The 12311-nt window shown below is 41.0% G+C and overlaps 1 protein-coding gene and 1 non-coding gene across 3 annotated transcripts in view; one reads left to right on the top strand and one right to left on the bottom strand.

Annotated features, from left to right (window-relative positions):
- Positions 1–12311, bottom strand: part of eri2 (ERI1 exoribonuclease family member 2) — a 106369-nt gene that overhangs the window by 64445 nt on the left and 29613 nt on the right. The window lies entirely within an intron of this gene.
- trnat-cgu lies at positions 2872–2943 on the top strand. Its single transcript has one exon. It is a non-coding gene; the product is annotated as a tRNA-Thr (tRNA).

Genomic DNA, 12311 nt, shown 5'->3' on the forward strand with positions numbered 1-12311 from the left:
TTCAGTTCATCACATAGAGTGGTAAAGGCCAATCCAATGTCATTGCCTACTGATGGTTCTTAAACATGGCCTTGTTCCTTCACTGATCTGGATCTTTCTCCCTTGTTGCTCTAAAACTGTGCTTTATTAAATGTCCTTAGTAAAAGAATCTAGGCCTGGATATTTTGGATAGAGGGGTTTCCTGTCTTGCCATCTGAAGAGTTGGCAAGGAACACATCCCTGCCAACGCTGTCTGCCCTGCAGCCATTTCACACTCGAACGAGCTTCAGTTGGCTGCAGGTGGGAGTTCCGTCCCTCACTCAGGAGGAAGTTTTGCCTTAGAGAGCTGCTAGCCAATCTGACTGGCTGGCAGCTCTCTAGTCTCTTCAACACCAGAAGCTGCAGTGGACAGCAGAGGAACTTCCTGAAGATATCAGAGTCTAAGTCCCGGGACTGGACAGAAGGGTAAGTTTTTGGGGTTCCTGGGCGCAAAGAGTAGGGAAGGCCCCTGTGGGAGTGGTGGATAGTGGGTGTTTGGGGTGTCAGAAGAGAGGCCAGTGGGGAGGGGGATCCAGCAGCCAAGGGTGTGCGGTGCCCAAAGTTTGAATGGGTTTCTCATGGAGGCACACACCCACTTTCCGCCTGAGGTCTAAGCCAATCATTTTCGGGCTTCCCCACACTCAAGAAATCCTCCCACGAGCCTAAAAATTGAAGCTGGGTGGGAAACAGCCCTTATGTGGCCAATAATTGGCCACTTAAGGGCCTCAATTGGGGCAAGGGGGCAGTCCATCTAGGACCTCGCCTGTCCCAGTTTAAAATGGCTGAGAAGTTGGGATGGGCGGGAACCCAGCAGGAAGCCCATTTGTTCTATTTCACACTCTTCCCCCTTGCCTAAAAACCTGCCAGTGGGGGAGCGTGAAATTCAGGCCCTAGTTTATGTCATGTGACCAAAGTGTTTCTGCCCATTGTCCTCACAAATGACTTCTGATGTCAAACAATGGGGTTCAAGTTTCCCTCCATTCACATGCCATTGTGACAGGATAGGGTTGTTTCACAGAGATAATTATTATTATTATTATTATTATTATTAGGGTTGTTTCACACCCATTCTCTGGATTTCAACTCCAAAGCCGAAAAGTCTGCAAGCATTATTGTGAGAACAGTTTCTTCAATTATTTGGAGAATGGCAGCCATTAACCACAGGAAAGATCAGTTGCATTTTAATAACTTCTCAAAAATATGACTCAAAAATTAATTTGCATTTTAATGATTTGCCCAGACATGAAGATTACCTCAGTGGCCTTATGTTGTTCCATGTGTATTGACAGGAAAGAAAAGGTCATCTGACCTCTCAACTCCATTTTGTTTTTAAAGTAAAGTGTCAATTTCGAATTTATATTTCATAATCCATATTGCATGAGTGTGACAATTTCCAAGCTGTGAGTCATTAGCAAATTTTGGAATTATGCCCTGTACATCCAAGTCAAGATCATTAATATGTATCAAGAAAAGCAGTAATCCTAGTACCCACCCCAGTTTACTTTCTTGCAGTCTATAAAATTAACCATTTACCATAACTTTTTGTATCCTGTCACTCAGCTAACTTTATATCCATGCTGCCACTGTCCCTTTAATTCCAAGGACTTCAACTTTGCTGGCAAACCTATTACGTAGCATTTTATCAAATGCTTTTTGAAAGACTATATACATCAACCCTTGCCAACTCTCTGTTACCACATAAAAAAACATGATCATTAGTTAAACATGAATTGCTTTTAACAAATCTGCACTGGATTCCTTAATTAATCCGCATGTGCCCAACTGACTATTAATTTTGTCTTGTGTTTATCTTTTGGGTGAGATGTTAAAATGATGCTGCATCTACTCTCTGAGATGGATGTAAAAGGCACCATGGCACTATTTTGACAAAGAAAAGGGGAGTTATCCTCAGAGCTCTGGCCAATGTTTATCCCTAAATCATCTTCACAAAGAATGCAGATTATCTAGTCATCACATTGCTGTTTGTGAGATCTTGCTGTGTACAATTTGGTTGCTGTATTTCCTGCATTATAACAGTGATGACACTTCAAAATACTTAATTGGCTGTAAAGCATATTAAGGTGTCCTGTGGTTGTGAAAGGCACTATATAAATGTAAGGTTTTCTTTTCCTGAGGGAAGGCTGCACTGTTGGAGGCACCAATTTTTCAGATGAGGCATTAAATTGAGCCTTGCTCTACTTCTCAAATGGATGTTAAACATCTCACTGCACTATTTCGACTAACATCAGGGAGTACCAGAAGTCCCTCAATCAATAACACTAAAATATAGATCATCTAATCATTATCACATTGCTGTTTGTGGGAGCTTGCTTTGTGCAAACTGGTTGCCACTGTCCCTACATTGCAACAGTGGCTACATTTCACAAAGCACTTCTTTGGCTATAAAGCACTTTGGGATGCCCTGAGGAAAGAAAGTGTTACTGCATTTACTAATTTACTATATGTGAGATGAGATGATTATGTGAGAACTTTGTGATGTCTGAGGGAAATTGTGAGATGTCATATAACTCCCAGTCCAGGAGAGAATGGAGGGGCTGAATGACTTACCCCTGTCCCTCAGTTTGTCAGGGATTCAGATGGTTGGATAGGGCACTGGGCTCATGGGGATGTGAGACACAGGACATGAGAGAGTGTTACTGTGCCAAAAGCAGATCTGCACTGAGCACCAACAAACAACCAGGACCAAGCTGTACGTGTGCGTCAAGATTACAGTACTCGTTGCAACTCTCTGGCGCATGCCCATTGCAATCACTAAATGAATTTGCAGTCTGCAAATTACAACGAGCTCTGGTCTCTGAAGAGAAGTCATTCGATCTATTTTTTTGTAGCGCAGGCGCGGTGGCCAAGTGGTAAGGCGTCGGTCTCGTAAACCGAAGATCGCGGGTTCGAACCCCGTCCGTGCCTGAGGACAGAAACGCGATCCTTTTAAAACCAGTGACAATGAAGTAGTCTCCAGGGCCGGCAGCATATGCCCCACGGCATCGGTACCGACACACAATTTATTAATGCATTGCAAATTGACCCGGATCTGTTAAGAGTTTTAATAAACTTCTACACAGAATCCCATTTAGGTAGCGACTTCTAGACTCTTCAGCACGTCCCAAAAGCTGCTCACAAACCAAAAGGCAAAATGCAAATACTGCTCTAATAGTCTGCAATATTGTCGATGGTAAGAAAGCAAATCTAATATTTCTTCATGGGTAAATGCTGCACAAAACCAAACGCACAAGCTAAAAACCTTCCATGCAAAAATTAATCTTCAACGAATTTGAAACTATTTTTTTGGAATCCTGAAACATTTTCACAAACTTCTTCATCAGCGTCTCGGACTCTTCTTGAAATATTTACATTCGATTTCTTCTTTCCAATACTACAGACCTCCCATTGTTCAGTAACCCGAATTAATAACCCGTCATTTAAAAGAATACGAAATTATCAACATTTGCTCCAAATAGACCATAAAATGAAGTATATATAAATGGCCACATTATGTGCAATGCACAATTTAAGCTGTCAGATTTGTACATATTAAATGCCACAATAATTCGCAATATTATACTAACTTAAATTAACCACTATGCACAGAACTTTTCAAATCATGGCTTCAGATCTTACGGCCTTATCAGTTGTGCTGCAACCTTGAGTGGTATCATTAACGCACCAAGAAACATTAGTCAAAATCACTGATGTTATGCATTTAAAACATTTCTTTCTACTTTTCTGCAATTGTATTGTTTGTTATCTAAACCGAGATAATTCAACAGATAATGTGGCAAACCTCCGAGATTTTCCGGAGTTCTCAAGAAAGGAATAGAGAACAGAACTATAAAGAGCGTTCAGATAATAAACTAAAACAGAAACTGCTGACTCCCCACCCCTGGAACATTCACCCCATTCCACTAAACATCCTTTGAAGCTTGTGGTACAGCCTGGATGGCTACAAGTCTCTTAAGAGATTGATGATGTTTTTTAATGAGAACGAGATAAGCAGTGCAGAAAAATTCTTTCTATGATAACAGCGGGGGAGGGGGGCGAAAATGCTCGCCGTATAAATTCACTAAACCCTCTGCTTCTTAAAAACCGAGCCTTTATTGCTCTTCCTTGAATTTAAGCCCGACCGGGGCTGAATTATTTGTATTTTCTGGTTTGAACCAGCAGGGGGTGTGGAAACAACATCCCACGGCAGTCGAAGGTTGGCTTTAATCCGAGAGTTTCCAGTAAATGGGAATTTGTAGGAATTTGGCTCTACCTTTGAAATCAGAAACTTGGAGCGGTGGACTCTTGCAGGTTAGCGGGTGCATTCGGCGACTTGGTCAGTTCAAAGTATTTTAATGACTTCTGTGTGCATAACCGATTTTAAAAAAAAACCTGTAAGAGTAAGAAACTCGACCTAAAGTTGGAAGTGCAGAACTGAAGTTGTTAGAAAGTTACGGGATAGTTTGCAATCTGATCTGATACTGGAACTGGAATTTACCACACTAGTATCTGCCTTCAAAGTTCTTTTATTGGTTTTTTTAAAGGAAGAAAATTCTGGATTCTGGATACACAACATTGTTTCGAATCACGTGGCTTCTCACTTGTCGATCAGCTTTGCCCAGATTCTTAATTTTAAATGATAAATCGTGAATTGTCTTTTTTATTTAAGGTTTCCAACATCCGCAGTGTTTTGCGTTTTTTTCTTTTAGCCATGTAGTCTGCCTCTTCTCTCAGGGTTTATTTACGTGCAACTTTGTTATATGATATGTGCTTCTTTTGACTTTCGACCTGTTTTAGTTTGGTTTTTTTTATTTGGTCTGATACCCCAGGGTAAACATTATAAAAACCTGGAGCTTTTTCAGGTCATTATTTAAGTTTAAAATATCGCAATAAGCAAAATGAGTAAATAATTGTAATTAAAGCATTCAAATAAATAGTGGAAATTAAGGGAAAAAATTTTGATTCAATAAATATAATATACTCCACGTCCTTAAAATAGTTAACTTTTCCGCCTTCATTCTAATTTTGTAGCAGTTTGCTAGATTTGAAAATGAATGCAAGTCGAGAGACTATTCCAAATATTTTGTACAAATTGTATTTGGATATAGTGCAGAATGTCCTGCGTGATTTATATTAAATTTGAACATTCATAAAACACAGATAAATTATGAAAACATATAATCATAGAAATTTACCACACAAAAGGAAGCCATTCGGTCCGACCTGTCTGTGCTGCCTCTTTGAAAGAGCAATCTTAATCCCTGCTTTTCGTCCATAAGCTTCTCATCTGTCTAACTCCCTTTTAAAGTTATTTATGGAATCAGCTTCCAGCACCTTTTTCAGCAAGAGCATTCCAGATCCTGACAACTGGCTGAATGAAAACCTTTCTCCTCATCTCCCTTCTAGATCTCTTGCCAATAATTTTGGGTCTCTGACCTCTGGTTATGGACCCACTCACTAGTGAGAATAGTTTTCCTCGACGAATTCTATCAAAACTTCTCATCATCTTAACAATTTCTATTACACATCTCTTAACCTTCTTTGTCCCAGGGAGAACTGTCCTGTCCCTTCTATCCTGTCCACATAATCGAAGCCTCTCATCCCTGGTAACATCCTGGAAAATCTGCTCTGTACCCCTTCTAAGGACTTCTCAGTTTTCCTGAACTTTGGTGGCCCAGAATTGTCCACAACACTCCAGCTGAGGTCTAACCAGCAATGTCTAAATTTCTAGCATGATCCCATTCTATTCCTCTATATATAAACCCAGTGATCCAGCCTTTTAGTCAGCTTATCAAATTGCCATACCACCTTTAAGAATTTGTGTATGTGGCCAAAGTGTAGAAAGGTCTCTCTACACTTTTCAGAGTCATATCATTTATGGTATACTGTCCTTCCATATTAAACTCTCAAAAGTGCATCACTTCACACAATTCTGCATGGACTCCAACTGTCATGCATCTACTCATTTCACTGGTCCTGGTCTATGTCATCCTGAAGTCTAAATTATCTGTATCATGATCTATTACATTGCCAAGTCTTGTACGATCTGGAAATTTCACAATGCTGTTCCCTACACCATTGAGAAGAGTAATGGACTCAAAACTGCCCTTGGGGAACTGAGCTACAAATCACTTCACAGACTGAAAAACACCCAATCACCGCCAGCCTTTTCTTCCTGTCATTGAGCCAATTTAATACCCATACCGATATTTTCCCTTTAGCTTCATGGGTTTCCAATTTCTTAATAAATCTCTTGTGTGGCACTTGCCAAATGCCTTCCAAAAGCCATATATGCACTATCCACCGCACTGCCTTAATCAACCTTCTCTGTTACCTCATTAAAGAATTCAATCAAGTTAGTCAGTCATTAATTGTCTCTAAGAAATCCATGCTGGTCTTCCTTGATTAACTCATGTCTTTCCAAGTGAAAGTTTATTCTTTCCCTGATAATGGTTTCCAATAGCTTCCCCACCACAACGTTAGCATGCCTGACCTACAGCTTCCTGGTTTTATCTCTCCATTTTGTTGAAAAATGATAAAACACTAACAAGTCTCCAATCCTCAGATGCTAAACCTCTATCCAATGATGATTGTAACCAATGTATCTGCTATTTCTATCTTTTTTCAGCAACTTTCTCCAATGCTAATTGTCTTAGTGCACCTTCTCTTTCAATATCCTGTTCATGCTTCCCTCTCTTTTACTGTAGCCTTCACATCATCTGCTTTGTGAAGACTAATGCCAAGCACTCATTTAATACAAATCAGGAGTTGGCCATTCATCCCCTCAAGCCTGCTCCACCATTCAATTAGATCATGGCTGATCTGACTGTGGCCTCAACTCCACATTCCACCCACCTCCAATAACCTTTGAAACAGTAGAAGTTTCACTCCTGGATGGCCTTGAACCCCAACCTTTCGGTTTAATAGCCAAACGCACTGACCAGTTGTGCCACAGAGACTGATTTATATGTTTATACCTCTGCTACTACATGACGATTTCCCTTTAAGTCCTTGATAGGCCCAACCTTTTCCCTAGCTAAATGTGGACACTTTACATGTTTATAAAATGTTTCAGGGCTCAATTTAGTTTATATCCCATCTCATATTTGACTATTTTGCATGCATTATTTCTATTGAATATCTATGTACGCATGTCACTTTTAGTAATGATTTACACAGATGGAACAGTTTTTATCAAGAGGGGCGTCCAGTTTAATATCTGGTCTGGTGTAATTTCCAAGTTTGTAGATGATACAGAGCTGGAAAATGCGGTAAACAATGAGGAGAAATAGGAACAGACTTCAGGAGGACATAGACAAATTGATAAAATGGGCAGACACACAACACATTAAGAAGCATTTAATGGGAACACCACCGCCTGGAAGTTCCCCTCCAAGTCACTCACTATCCAGACTTCGAACTATATCGCCGTTCCTTCACTATCGTTGGGTCAAAATCCTGGAACTCCTTTCCTAATAGCACTTTGGGTGTACCTACACCACAGGGACTGTAGTGGTTCAAGAAGGCGGCTCACCACCACCTTCTCAAGGGCAGTTAGGGATGGGCAATAAATGCTGACCCAGCCAGCGAAACCCACACCCTGTGAATGAATTTTAAAAAGTGTGAAGTGATACATTTCGGTAGGAAGATTGAGGAGAGACAGTATAAACTAAATGATAGAATTTGAAAGGGAAATGCAGGAACTAAGTGATCGCTGAGTATTCGTTCACAAATCTTTTAAATGGCAAGATAAGCTAAGATGGCTGTTAAAAAAAGCAGATGGGATCATTGATTTAAGAATAGAGTACAAAAGCAAGACTCTAAGAACAGAAGAGGTCAGAGCAGGAATAGATCATTCAGCCTCTCGAGCCTACTGCGCCATTCAATAAGATCATGGCTGATCTGATCGTGGCCTTAACACCACTTTCCTGCTTGACTCTATAACCCTTGACTCCCTTGTAGATCAAAATCTGTCTAGCTCAGCCTTGAGTATATTCAGTGACGTATTCCGTTTACTGTGACTGAATACATCAAATTCCATTCTTGTTACATGGAATTCTGAGGTTTTTTGCAATGTTTCCAGGAGCACCCTTGCCATTGTCATCCAGTTGTCCACCAAACTTGTAAACCAGTTTCCTTGAATATCAACCTTTTGTATTTGCCAAAGAACCTGTGATCTACTGTTATTGCGACATTGGTGCACTGCCTCCAAACCATTGCTAAAACATTGTTCTTTCTCAAGCCATTGTAAATAAGTGTGTTCTATTTACTAAAATTATTTGCAGTTTGAAAAAGCTTAAAAGAGTTTTAGGGCTTGAGTTTTTCTATCAATGTCAGGCTGCTTCATGCAACATGATGTGACCACTTTTCAGGTGGGCACTGCAGCCGCAGTAACAAATTAGGCTGCCAGTCGGTAGCCTTTTTGCCACTGAGTCAGAAAGTTATGTGTTCAAGTCCCACTCCAAGGACTTGAGTGCCAAATCGAGGTTGACACTTCAGTGGAGTACTGAGGAAGTGCTACACTGTATGGGGTGCCACTTTTTGGATGAAATGTTAAACCGAGCCCTTTTCTGCTCTCTCAGATGGACATAAAATATCCCATGGCTTTATTTCAAAGAGGAGCATGGGAGTTCTAACATTCATCCTTCAACCAACCATAAGATCATAAGACGTAGGAGCAGAAGTAGGCCATTCGGCCCATCCAGTCTGCTCCGCCATTCTATGAGATCATGGCTGATCTGATAATCCTCAACTCCACTTTCCTGCCTTTTCCCCATAACCCTTGATTCCAATATTATTTAAAACATCTGATCCTTATTGCTGCTGTTTGTGGCACCTTGCTGTGCGCAGATTAACTGCCACATTTTTTATATTGCAACAGTGAATTGTACGGTGATGATGATGCCAGTGGAAGTAGGGAGAGGTGATTGGGCCATTCATTTCTTGCTGGAGATGGTTATCGTTTGGATTTTATGTGGTATGAAAGTTATCAATCACTAGTCGGCCCAAATCCGGATGTTATCCTGGTCCTACTGCAGGTTGCCATGGGAGGAGTTGTGAGTGAAGCTGAGAGCTGTGGAATCATTCACAAACAGCCCCAGACCTGAGCTTATAATGGGGAGAGGAGTTCATTGATGAAGCAGCTAAAGATGCGATCTTGAGGATATAATAATGACCTGGGGTTGTGATGATTGGCCTCCCACAATCATAACCCTCTTCCTTTGTATCAGACATGCCTCCAGTCACTAATGGCTTTCACCCTTGATCCCCCAATGCCTGTTTTGCTGAGATTCCATGATTGGTCAAAAGATGCTTTGATATTGGGACTAACTGCTCTCGCCTTTCCTCTGACATTCAACTCTTTTTGAATCAAGGTGTAATGAGGTAAAGAGCCAAAGTGAGCATGAGCAAATAGGTGCCACTTGATGGTAAAGTTGACAACTCCCTCACTTGGTTAATGATTGCAAGGAGGTTGTTTAAGTGGGAATTAGCCAGGTTAGATTTGTCCTGCTCTTTTTAGATGAAGAGCTAGTTCTGGTGTGTTGGTCTTCTGCATTGCAGCTTGGATATTGTCAGAGTCCATAGCCTCAATATGTCATGTCCACTCAGCAACATCTTAATGTCATGTCGAATGGCTGCTCAATGGTATCTGTGTTGGTGAGAATCTTGGGAGGATGCTGAGTAGAATTATCCACTTGGCACTTTTGACTGAAGATGTTTGTAAACATGTCAACCTTGTCTCTTGCAGTTTTGATGGGATCTGCAAAAATTGGGGTTGGGGATGTTCATGGAGTTTCTTGTTCTTGTTAGTCTCCCCAATCATTCACCACCATTCTCAACTGGATATGGTGGGACTACAAAATTATTCTGATCTGTTGGATGTGGAATGGCTTTGTCCAAAACCTTTTTTTAATTCTTTCATGGGATGTGGGCATCACTCACAAGGCCAGTGTTTGTTGCCCATCCCTAATTGCCTGTGAACTGAGTAGCTTGTTAGGCCATTTCAGAGGGCAGTTAAGAGTTAACCACATTGCTGTGGGGCTAGAGTCACATATAGGCCAGAACAGGCAGATTTCCTTCCCTAAAGGACGTTAGTGAATCAGGTGGGTTTTTACAGCAATCAATGATAATTGTCAACTTTACTAGACTAGCTTTATATTCCAGATTTATTAATTGAATTTAAATTCCACCAGCTGCCGTGGTTGGCTATGAACTCGTTTCTCCAGAGCATTAGCCTGGATCTCTGTATTATTAATCCAGTGAAATTGCCACTATACCACTGTCTCCCCCAGCTTGTTGCTTTTGGTGCTTAGAATGTAGATAGCCCTGTATTATAACTTTACTAGGAAGTCATCTCATTCCAAGCTTTTCTTAATGTTCTTCTGAAGCACCTTGTGATTTTTAATTATGTTAAGGGCACAGTGTACGTACATTATGTTGTTGTGCCTGCATTGCTCCTGACACACCATTCTACTCTCTGTACTGAAGAAGGGTTTGCTTCTCAGCTTCATGGTGGAGGATGAAAGAGGACTGTGCTGGGTCATGGAGTTACTATTCTGCTGCTTTTGCTGATGGCCTCAGAGGCTCATGGGTGCCCAGTGTTGGACGTCTAGCTCAGCCCTTAGGTTGTCCCATTTAGCGTGGTAATGCTATGCTACATGATGGAGGGTATCCTCATTTTGAGGATGGAACTTTGTCTTCAGAAGGACTGTGTGATGGTCACTTTACCAATGCTCTTACGGCAATTTTTAATTCATTGATTGCACATGGGCACCACTGAAAAGGCCATCATTGATTGCCCTTGAGTGTGTTGGTGACTTATCTGTATATTGTTATGGGTCTGTCACAAATAGACCAGAGCGGGTAAAGACAGCAAATTTCCCTCTCTAAAGGACATTAGTGAACCCGTTGGGTTTTTACAACAATCAGGTTGTTTCTACATATAGATTTTTTTTTCTTTATTCTTTCATGGGGTGTGGGCCTCACTGGCCAGGTCAGCATTTGTTGCCCATCTCTAATTGTCCTTGAACTGAGTGGCCTTGCTAGGCCATTTCAGAGGGCAGTTAAGAGTCAACTACACTGCTGTGGTTCAGAAGTTACATATAGGCCTGACCAGGTAAGGATGGCAGATTTCCTTCCCAGAAAGAATTAGTAAGCTCAATGGGTTTTTACAACAATCAGTAATAGTTTCATGGTCACCATCACTGAGACTAGCTTTATATTCCAGAATTTATTAACTGAATTTAAATCCCACTCACTGCCGTATTGGGATTTGAATCTATGTTACCAGATCATTAAGAAGCAAAATACTGCGGATGCTGGAAATCTGAAATAAAAGCAGAAAATGCTGGAAAAACTCAGCAGATCTGACAGCATCTGTAGACAGAGAAACAGAGCTAAAGTTTCGAGTCTATATGACTCTTCTTCAGAAGAGTCCCTATGACTCTGAAGAAGAGTCATGCAATCGCAAAATATCAACCCTGTTTCTCTCTCCACAGATGCCATCAGACCTGCTGAGTTTTTCCAGCATTTTCTGTTTTTCTTCCTCAGATCATTAGCCTGGGTCTCTGGATCACTAGTCTAGTGACATTACCACTGCACCACCATCTACCCCCAATATGAGTTTTTTTAATTCTAGATTTGTTTAATTAATTGAGTTCAATTCAAAAATTGCCATGACAGGACTTGAACTCATATCACCACATTATTAATCCAGGATACCAGATAACTAGTCCTGTATTATAACTACTATGCTACCTTACCCTGCCTGTGGCAGTTAGGGAGGTCAGAGTGAGGTTAAGTGGCTTACTCCGTCTTGTGGCTTCCTTTGTAACCTAACACAGGCTTAGTTTGGCATCTATATAATTTGGGGCTTGCGTTGTTCAGCTAATATTGGTGTAATTCGTGGTTGTATCCAATGACAACCCTCATCCAAAGTACAATCAATTTCCTTTCTTCCTTCAAATAATATTCAACATCAAGAAGTATTGATTCGTTAGTTGAGGTGGGAAGTAGGTGGTAATTTCAACAGGTTTCCTTGGCCTTGTTCCACCTGAAGCCTTGAGATTTTGTGGAATTCAGATTTTATGTTGAGGGCTCAGATGTCAGCCCCCATCAACTGTATATTATTTTACCCAGTCTATCCTGCCAATGGATCAAAGATGGTGATGGAGGAGTCTAGGATGTTTGCTGATAAAATAGTCACTCTGAGTTTAAAAACATGTTAGGCTGTTGCTTGACTGGTCCGTGGGATGGCTGACCTGAACTTGAGGACCAAACAAGGAGGATGATGCAGG

The sequence above is a fragment of the Carcharodon carcharias genome, chromosome 15, assembly GCF_017639515.1.
Source record: "Carcharodon carcharias isolate sCarCar2 chromosome 15, sCarCar2.pri, whole genome shotgun sequence".
Lineage (NCBI taxonomy): Eukaryota > Metazoa > Chordata > Chondrichthyes > Lamniformes > Lamnidae > Carcharodon > Carcharodon carcharias.